This window comes from Aptenodytes patagonicus, chromosome 6 (assembly GCF_965638725.1).
Source record: "Aptenodytes patagonicus chromosome 6, bAptPat1.pri.cur, whole genome shotgun sequence".
NCBI classification, from domain to species: domain Eukaryota; kingdom Metazoa; phylum Chordata; class Aves; order Sphenisciformes; family Spheniscidae; genus Aptenodytes; species Aptenodytes patagonicus.
The window spans coordinates 40,742,323-40,751,600 of NC_134954.1; the positions used below are offsets into that span (position 1 = coordinate 40,742,323).

The window sequence follows — 9,278 nt, forward strand, 5'->3', positions numbered from 1 at the left end:
TGCTAAATGAAGAAGTAACTTGCATATGGCAGGCGCAGGAGGAAATAGGGAGGTTGGCTCAGAACAAGTTGAATTTAGTTACAACAGGTTTTATTTTGTTTTGCTTAATGACTTTGTAGAAGAAACAAAAATATCCCTCATTTCTGCATATGCAGTTTGCATTGTTTTTACAGCACGTTCCTTTCTCAGTTCTCCTCCTCCTTCTCTCACACACAAAAAAAATGTTATTTTGGATTAAGCCGTCACTGTGGTATGCATGTGGTACTACTCAAGGAAGTAAAGAAAAAAAAAAAGTGCTCCACAACTCTTCTCCTCGCACTACAAACCTACCAGTCAAAAATATTTTTGTTGTCTTCCAGTAGCTTTTATGATCTCCTGGCCTTTGTTCCAATTGCTGCAATAATATTTGTAAGATAACCCATGAAAGCAATGAAAGATACTATGCTCCCTGCCTGATAGACAAGCCTCCTGTAACACGGTAGCCCTGGTTGTCATTTACAGTGAAGCACATGCTGATGTACAAATACCTTTGATTATTATAAGATTAATTTTGGGTGGAGCGGTAAATCCCCCATTGCTCTGCGTATGTCTAGGCAGTCATTCAGCAGGGCTCACGTGCTGCTGCCACCAGAGTGCACGGAGGCAGCCCTTCTCTTCCAACCAAGCACGGGCGGTGTGGCCTCCTTGCTGCACAGCTGTCTTGCTGGGGAGGAAAAAGGACCACAGGACTCTGGAGGGAGGGTCTCTTACGTGCCATTTTTGCAAAGTGCTCATCAGCATCCCTTCAAAACGGAAATGACACTTAGTAAGGTGATGTTCTACCAGGCAGGTGACAAATAAAGCGGGCAGTAGCTGCAAGGTGACACATTTCAGCTTGTCCCTTCAGCTAACGTGACTTGTTTTCCCCTGACATTATTCCAGCTGGATGCTCTTGGGGTTTGAGAAACCACTACATAACTAATGGCATTTCAGCTTTGGAAGTGAGTCATCTCCAAGCTAAGGAGCACACAATGACTTCTTTCAATTGCCTCGCAGAGCAGGGTGACTTGCATTTGTAGCTCCAGTTGTCAACCTTTAAGCAGACCAATGGCAGGCCTGTAGAAAAATCAATGGGGATGTTGCTAATCATTTACAAATAAATGATAAATTCTGTTAGTTTGCTATTCCAAAGCAATTGCTGTTGCTTAGGCAGAGAAGGCTGAAGGCTAAAGATACTCTTGGCCACCGGCTTGCTGTCCTCAGCTGCCCCGCCTGCTGCAGATTATAATCTTCTCTGTCACCTTGCTTCAATATTTTATTGAATCTGTGCCCGAAACTGGATCTGGGCAATAGGTTTTCTTTAAGAAAAGCACATTTTTTAGGCAAATGTTTAATCCAATTTACACAGCAGTGAGGTGTTAATTGTTAAGGCTTCATGGGTTAGGATGGTTGACACAGAATAACTTTACCCAGTGCATCACAGTCACGTGCAGAACTAAGTACAAACTTACCTCTCTGCAACTCCTTTGAAAATTTAGGAATCGAGAAATCTGGGCTGAGCCTTATCAGTTCAAGCACGAACATGGTCGGGCTTAAACCTGGCTTCCAACTTGAGCGTAGTATAAATATACATGCACCTACTGTCTGAATATTCTCCCGTCCCTTCCTTTTGCTTCCTAGTATTGCTACTGCTGTAACTGAAGTGCTTGTCATTTTCAAATTGCTTTGCAGTCCCTGGATTTGAGACAATAGTTGTTTTTGGCTAAAGGCTTGAAAGGGAGTTAGTTGGGCTGGTGCGTGTGTTTCTTGCTGATTCTCTGCTACCCTTTGTGAGAGCGCTCCTGGGCGGGATGAGTAAGGGCCCAGCCCAGTCCCCTGGTAACTCAAGTCATGGCAGGGCATTGTTTGATGGGGCTTTCCCTGTTTTCTGTAATGCTCACTTGACTGTAATGCCCAGGGATCAGGGATGAGGGGCTTAACTGTCAAGTTAAGCACTATATGAACATGTGATAAAGAGACAAGTGCTGAAGAGTTTGCAAGCTATTGTTGGTGTGCAAAACTAATTGTACAAGCATTACAATTTCTCTGCACTGTTTGTTTTTTTGGGGGTGGGGTTTTTGGGGGTTTTTTGTTTGTTTGTTTGTTTTTTAAATGGTGAAGTCGGCTGGCATTTAACAAAGGAAAAGAGGAATTCTGTTTTTCTTCTTTCCAGTTTGATACTGGTACAATGGATACCAGAGCGCAGGTCTGTTTTTGCAATGAAGACTAAAGACTAAGGGAATAGCTAAGGCCAGCTGAGCCTGGAGCTTTGCCTTATAAGGGAACTGCCAGAAAGTGCAGTTCTCTAGCGAGCCTCTCCTCAGCAGAGCAACTCATAAAGCAATGTGGTGATGTGTCACAAAGGAGGTTGCAGGGATGGCCAGAAAAACAACACTCCTTTAAATAACTTTGCAAAACTTCAGCGCGAAGGAGGCCACCAGCTTCCTTCTGAAGAGCAGTGTGTGCAGTCACGCCAAAGAAACATCTACAAGTTTGCCTGAACAGGAGCCTCCTTGGTAACAGCTAGTGCAGAGAGTCTCTATTGCAGACTGGTACTTCAGCTGACTTCTCCTCAGCTGGAAGCTATAAACATCTTCTGGATTACCAGGCACTTTCAGCTGGATGGAGAGAGCTCCTTCCCCTGGTTTAGGAAACGTTCTTGGCTGTAGCTCCTGGTTGTCACCCCGTCCCCCAGTCTGAGCTGTCCTCTTTGACTCCTGGGACAGATCATTCATGCTGTGGTCCATAAGAGCCTCATCAGTCTGCATGCATGCCTGAGCAGCCCACAGGTTTCCAGAGGGGAGGCTGGGCTGATAGGTCCTCTTCTTGTGCCACAGGTCCCTTCCTGAGTTGATGTGGTGCTAAAGAGACAGCAGAGATGCTTTGCAAAGACTGCTGGCTCAGCAACAAAGGTAATACTTTTTTTTAATTAAAAGGGTAAGTGGTTATGAAACGTTCCTGAAAGCCTAATGTAAATAGACATCAACAGCACCAGTTTTATTTGAAGCATAATCAATCTAAATAGATCTGCTACTGTCTGCCATGCAGCCACGTGACTACCCTGGGTTTTGGCATCTCGGCTGCGAGGCAGCGGTTGCAGAGGGCTCGCTGGGACAGGGCGGGATGAAATGCAGCCTTGGTGGGAGAGTATAAGGTCGTCTTTGTACGGAAGGCAGTCTTCCAAAGCAGAGCATCATGGCAATACTCCAGCCCCCGGCTCTGCTCGTGCTTCCTCCAGTGCTGCGACTGCAGGCTAGTAAAACGCACTGTCAGACAGAAACTGAATTTGCAAACGAGCAGATGTGGGGAAGTTCCCTTGCTTGTTTTAGAAAAGAAGGCCCAAAGCTGAGAAACCACTGCCAGCTTGCCGTGCGCGGACTGTCACCCAACAGAAGAGCTTCACCTGATCTTACCTGGTGTTGAGCCCAACTTTGAAGACCACAGCGCAGGGCAGAGACCTCCCAGTGCTTTGGGAATTCAGCAGTTACCCTGAACGCTTCAAACGCTCGATCAGCCCTTCTGCTTTAGAGTTAAACAGATCCTCCCTGAAGGGGAGAGGCACCTCTGAGGAAGGTGTTTAGTGCAGATCGTCAGAGATGCTCCAAACCTGGTTATGACTTTTGAGGGAGCTGGTTCAGCTCCAGAATACACCTTGAGGGCAAGTGGTCATGTAATGTGAAATGTGCTTGTGAGAGCACTCATGTACCACCTGCTGCTGTTACTAAGTATGGGTGATGTTGCTGTGTCACATAGCCATAAAGCTGGGATAATTTTTAGGTGGTAACGATAAAAAGCTGGCATTATTAAATGAAAGCTACAGCTCCCCTCACTAAAGGATCAACAGTATAAAATGGTAAAAATATATATATACTGCTGTGTATGGAAAAATTGTATTTGTGCAGAAACATCTGATATCCAAGAGCTCAATTAGGTCTGATGAATGAGCTTAATGTTATGCTTCAAGAGCAGTCTTCAGAAGCCCAAGGATGTTTCCCCATGTGGAATAAGTACATATGTAAGTGGCTCTGTAGAGGTCTGAAACATCACCCGCTGAGCACAGGTGCAGGAACATTACACCTTGCCAAAAACTCTTAATAGGTTTTAGCAAAACCTAAGCCCTAGGAAAAATTAGAAATAATAACTCCTTTTTCACAACATTGTTTCTATTAACACTGTAAAAATTCAAATTTAAATTAAATCAATACCTATCTTATCCCCATCGGTACTTAGTGCGGTGCCCTTTCTCCCAATGGGACCGCTTCACTGTGTGCTGGTATTTAACCTCCTGGGTGGGAGCAAACCACACCAGAACCTGTCAGATCTAGAAATATGATGAGGTACCTGTCCCTCAGGAAAGTTAAACCTGTATGCTTCCATCTCAGGCTGGAGTTAATAATTGATCTTCCTCAGATGTAAGCTACATGCTTCTGAGAAAATAAAAACAAAACCACATTCCTGCCCCAAACAAACATCCCTGTGTCTGAATGTGAACTGCTAATAGGTAACTTTAGCACATAGTTCAGGAAAAAGGGTATAAGCTCTTTTGTATGACCCTTGGTTAAAACCCTCAGCTTTGCCTCTTGAAAGTATTGCAGCATCTAGAAAAGTATTCTTGAGCATCCTTTTTCTAACCTGTGATTTTATGTGTGCTTTTCCTAACCACTCTTTTTCACCTGATGTCTATCCCTAAATGCATAAGGTAGCTTTTTGGAGTGGACATAGTCATACAGATGTCTTGTTCCTGACATACAGTATGACTTGCCTTTGACTCACAGGCTCGTCTGGGCTGATTTTCCACTCAGCTCGTGCTCTTTTAAACAGCAGTGTCTGCCAGGGTGATGGTGGCGGCCGCTTGTGCTGTCCTCTTGACTGTCATGGCTGTGTGGGCTGAGATCTGCTACCTGCATTGCTGTTGGAAAGCAACAGCTGATGTGCCTCTGGCATCCACCAGAGATACTAAATGCCTCAGGCTGTGAGCTCCTCGGCGTGGTGGTCTCTAAACGCTTGGAAAGCACTTAGCAGCTAGCTTGCAGCAGGCCCAGGGCATCCACTGCACCAGCTGCAGCACTAACCTGATAGCGAGGATGGTCAAAAGCAGCTGCTGAGGTCCTGCTGGTAGCACCGCTCCTGAAACAGGCCTCAAAACCGACCAGAGTTGGTGCGGCACATACTGAGCACTATGTCCAGTAGCTTCATGGCTTAGCATCTCTCTTGGCTTAGCACAGCCTTCATAAGCATGCGTAACCTCTGCAATGGTATGAAACAGCCTTGGCATTTTGCAGCACTTTATCCAGAGTTATGGGATGACGGCTTTTAGCTACAAGTTGAAATGTATGATATATTTTCTTTCACTGGAGAAGAAAAATCCCAGCTGTTCTTGAGCTGGTGGTCATCAGAACCTAATGCTGTGGAAAACACCTTACCCTGACAGAGAAAACGTTAAGACTATTGCTTGCTCTGTTCTTCATGAAAAAAAATTGGTTTTGAGCACCCATCTTAAACATCTGTCTGTATGGTCAACAAACTGCTCAGCCACAGTGGCAATTCCTTTTTGCATCTGGAAAGATGTACTGTGCATGATCTGTGTCACTGTATTCTCATTATAGCTACCTGCCCATTAGCATAATCCTTTTTTTGTCATTACATTGACAAATTGCATGCTGGGTGCTGTTGCACACTCCAGTAAGGCAATTTTCCTTCCAGATGTGGCATTTGTTCCTCCAGGTTAACTGGCAGTGCCTGTCTGGAAGGGACAGAGACACGCCTGGCAAGCTGGGGGACTCCTGTCTCACCTTGCTTCTGCTTCTTTCATCTGTCAGTTCCGCGTCTTTGTTCCTGAAACAGCACATCTTCCCTCTGGTGTATGTGGATTTTTTCATGTTTAAGTTTAGCCAAAATTCAGCAGGCTCAGGCCTGGCCTTAGTCTGAGGACTATAATTTTCACATGTACTTGCATGGTTTCTTTTTTGTTGGTTTTTTTTCTTCCCTTGATCACGAACCCCTCTGCTCCATCTCCTGCCAGATCTACTGCAGCTGAGCTTTCTGCCTGCCTTTCTCTCTGATTAATGTAGCCTGACACTTTTATGCGTGTCTTCAGTGCCTGCTTTCCCAGCTGACTCCAACCAGCTGCTGCAGGCTGTGGCTTTACCTGCCAGCCTGAGCAGAAATGGTGGTTTTGCGGGAGAATGGTGGCTTTGACTGAGCACCTATTTGATGGAGTGACACTCAGCAATATCCTAGTGCTGTCAGGGTGCCAGTCACATTGCCAGTGCTTTGACTGTCTGGTTAGGGAGTAGATTCAGAGGGCGTAACGGTGCAGACTGTGAACGAAATCTATATTACCTGATGGGCCTGACTCCACAGTGCTGTGTAGACCAGGTATCTATCTTAGTGTTTCATTGATATGTCTGTTGTTTAAGTCTGGCTAAGATCTGCACGCATTCTGGTATTTAAGCAGGGACTTCAGAAAGCGTAGGTCAATTAGTTGACCTGGGCTGTAAACCTTTATTTTTGGTGTAGGTAGGTGTATTTTGGCTGTGTTGATACATACTTCTCCATCTAGACAGCTTTGCAAGTAACACTTGTGGTATGAATCTTGTCTGGTGCTGCCATAGGAGGTGATGACGACTAGCGAGATGGTCAAGTTGCCGTACATATGTCTTCCGGTGGCTTTACTGTCTTGTGTGTTCTGTAGGGCAACATTGACTGTGGGCAGCAAGAAAGGAGAGGGAACCTCCCTTGATGCTGCCAAACTACATGAGTTATGCCTGACACACGCAGTATCAGGGGATGACTCACAGGATGATATGTCAGCTATGTGACCTTCTGAGCTGGGGCTCAGAGCCAGCTGGAGAGCACAGGCGAGCTCTCTCAAGATAACTTGTGCTTTCTTTGTTATTGTCATGCAGTCTCTTCAATGCCATGGCTGATGTCGCCTGCATGTCCTGAAGCAGCTGATGAAGCACTTGACCGCTGGTAGTCCTCTCAGCAGGGCTTGACTAGTGTAATAAACATGGGGGGGGGATTTCACCACGAGATGAACAAAAAAGGATCTCTTCCACTTACCCTGTGTCAGAGCTCTTGGGATCATTTAGCATATCCAAAAATGCAAGTGGTTAGTAACACCATCCATATTATTGCAAACACTTTCCAGACACAAGACATTGCATTTGTGGTGCTATGGCTATAGTATTATAGTCTCTTTTATCATGCACCTTTAGTGGAGCAGGGAAAGGTTGCTTTGTACGATTGCGGCACTATCGAATTGCCGAAAGCCCACGCTTCGTTTATTTTCAGCTCCTTGTGGAAGTGCTGACGGCCATCGGCCAGGGTGCAAGAAGGCTGCGAGGTGAGAGCGATCACGACGCTCTTTTTCTGGCAGCATCTAGGAAGGATGTTTTTGTGGTGAGGAGGAGCCAGGCACAGGTATATGTATCCTGGCTGTGCATACCTGAGAACACAGAGGGGAAGCCTTGCATGGATCTGTTTTAATCCTTAGGGTTTAGAGTCAAATAGCTGCATGGGTTCACAATGAGCGTGTCGGTCCTGTATGCAGGAAGGCTGCCCAGAAGCATGGAAATGTACCAGTAACTCTTATTTCAAGTGCTTGGATAGGTCACGTCTGTGGTGTATCTGACTGAGCCGCGCTCCCGCTCGCTTGCGTATCCTCCCTGTGTCGGACCGAACACTGCCGTGGGCATCCAGAAAATCCTTTCCACTGAGTCAGAGAAGGGACCCTGTTGTGTAACACGGGGTTTGCACTCTATCATGGCTTCCACACGGGCTTAGGACAGCATCTGCGCTTTCCCTAAACTAATCGTCAAGTATGCTAGCGGGCCCACGGCAGCCAGCCTTCACGGAGGTGTCCCCGGCAGTGTAAAATGAATTAAAGGGACACTGAAGCCCCGCTTTGCAGGGACGAGCAACAGCCACAGAACTTGCCAGGGAGAGCCAGCAGGCTCCAGCTTACAGCTGCTTCCAATCATTTCCATTTCCTGGATAATGGTGTTCATTTCCTTCCAGACTTTACTTGCCTGGGAACGCAGTAACATCTGTTCCTCCAGGTTTCATGAAAGATTAACTTCCTCACGGCAGAAAAGGCTTTTAAAAGCTTTTCTTTTTGTTTTGTTTTGTTTCTGTTCTCAGAACAGTTGCTTTAAGTGAGGTTTAGCTCTAAAAGGCAATTATAAAAATTATAAGCTTGCCTCTGCGTTTGGCTATTTGCTAAACAATTTCTGCTCCTACTTGCTCACGACACCAGCCCCAGCTCCAAAAGCCCGTCTTCCCCTATGTTCAGGGCAGCACGCAGAGCACCGATGGCTGCGTCTGTGCCAGGAGCAGTGCTCCTGTGCGCTGCCTCATGTCGTACAAAAGCCAAACAGATTGGCAGTACCACTAAAATGTACTGTGTTGTAGCCAATTCTACTGAGGATGCATAAAACGCTATGGAAAGAAACCTTTCCCATGCAAAGGTATGTTCAATCTGCTGCACTAATATGAGTAAAAACTGAAAAGGTTCACAACAGTGAGAGTAAACAGATTATTTGTGTAGTAAAAAATACCTCTTTAAATGGTTGCTCTTCTCTGTAAGTTTGCACTTAGAGTTCTGGATTTTTTTAGTAGAATATGGCATAGTTCATCTCTATAGGATCACTTACGGAACATAGTTTTGGTTTGTTTGGGGTTTTTTTTTTGCATAAAACCAAAACTAATTAGCTTAGTTAAAAATACTACATACCTCATGGTTACCAGTAACGTCGTTCCTCATCACTTTTCTCCTCTCGTCACAAGCATCTCCTACAGTTTCTTGACACCTTTGGGGAAGGCATTTATAGAAATGACCTCTCTCTTTGGGCATCACATGGCCTTATAACAAACTTGCCCAGACCTTTGCACACACGCAAGCCGTGACCCAGTGAACTGTTTCCTAGGACATCCCTTTCTGCTTGAGACAGAGTGCCCTGCCATCCCTCTGTCCACTCTGCTTTGACATAATGTGTAACAGGCTGCCAGACCATTTGGAAATAATCTTCTCCATCCATTTGCAGCTCCAATCTGAAAGCCTCTGAGAGTTGAAGGTTAAACCATTCAAGTTCCAGCTGGAATAAGCAGGCTGACTTTATACATGAACTCTGAAATATGCATTCAAAGGTTACACCTGTAACTTTTGTGGCACAGCTGCCTATTACCCATGCCCTTGAACTGAGAAGACCAGTAGGTAACAGAGGTACAGAGAAACTAGCTTTGTCCTGCTACAGGCA

General features: G+C 45.6%; 1 long non-coding RNA gene across 1 annotated transcript; it reads right to left on the reverse strand.

The window, feature by feature from the left end:
• Positions 1 to 1,117: 1,117 nt before the first annotated feature.
• On the reverse strand, positions 1,118 to 9,054 carry LOC143162217 (uncharacterized). Its single transcript, XR_012995657.1, has 3 exons — positions 8,756 to 9,054; positions 5,091 to 7,468; positions 1,118 to 2,879 (listed from the first exon to the last, which is right to left on the reverse strand). It is a non-coding gene; the product is annotated as an uncharacterized LOC143162217 (long non-coding RNA).
• Between the last annotated feature and the right edge of the window lie 224 nt (positions 9,055 to 9,278).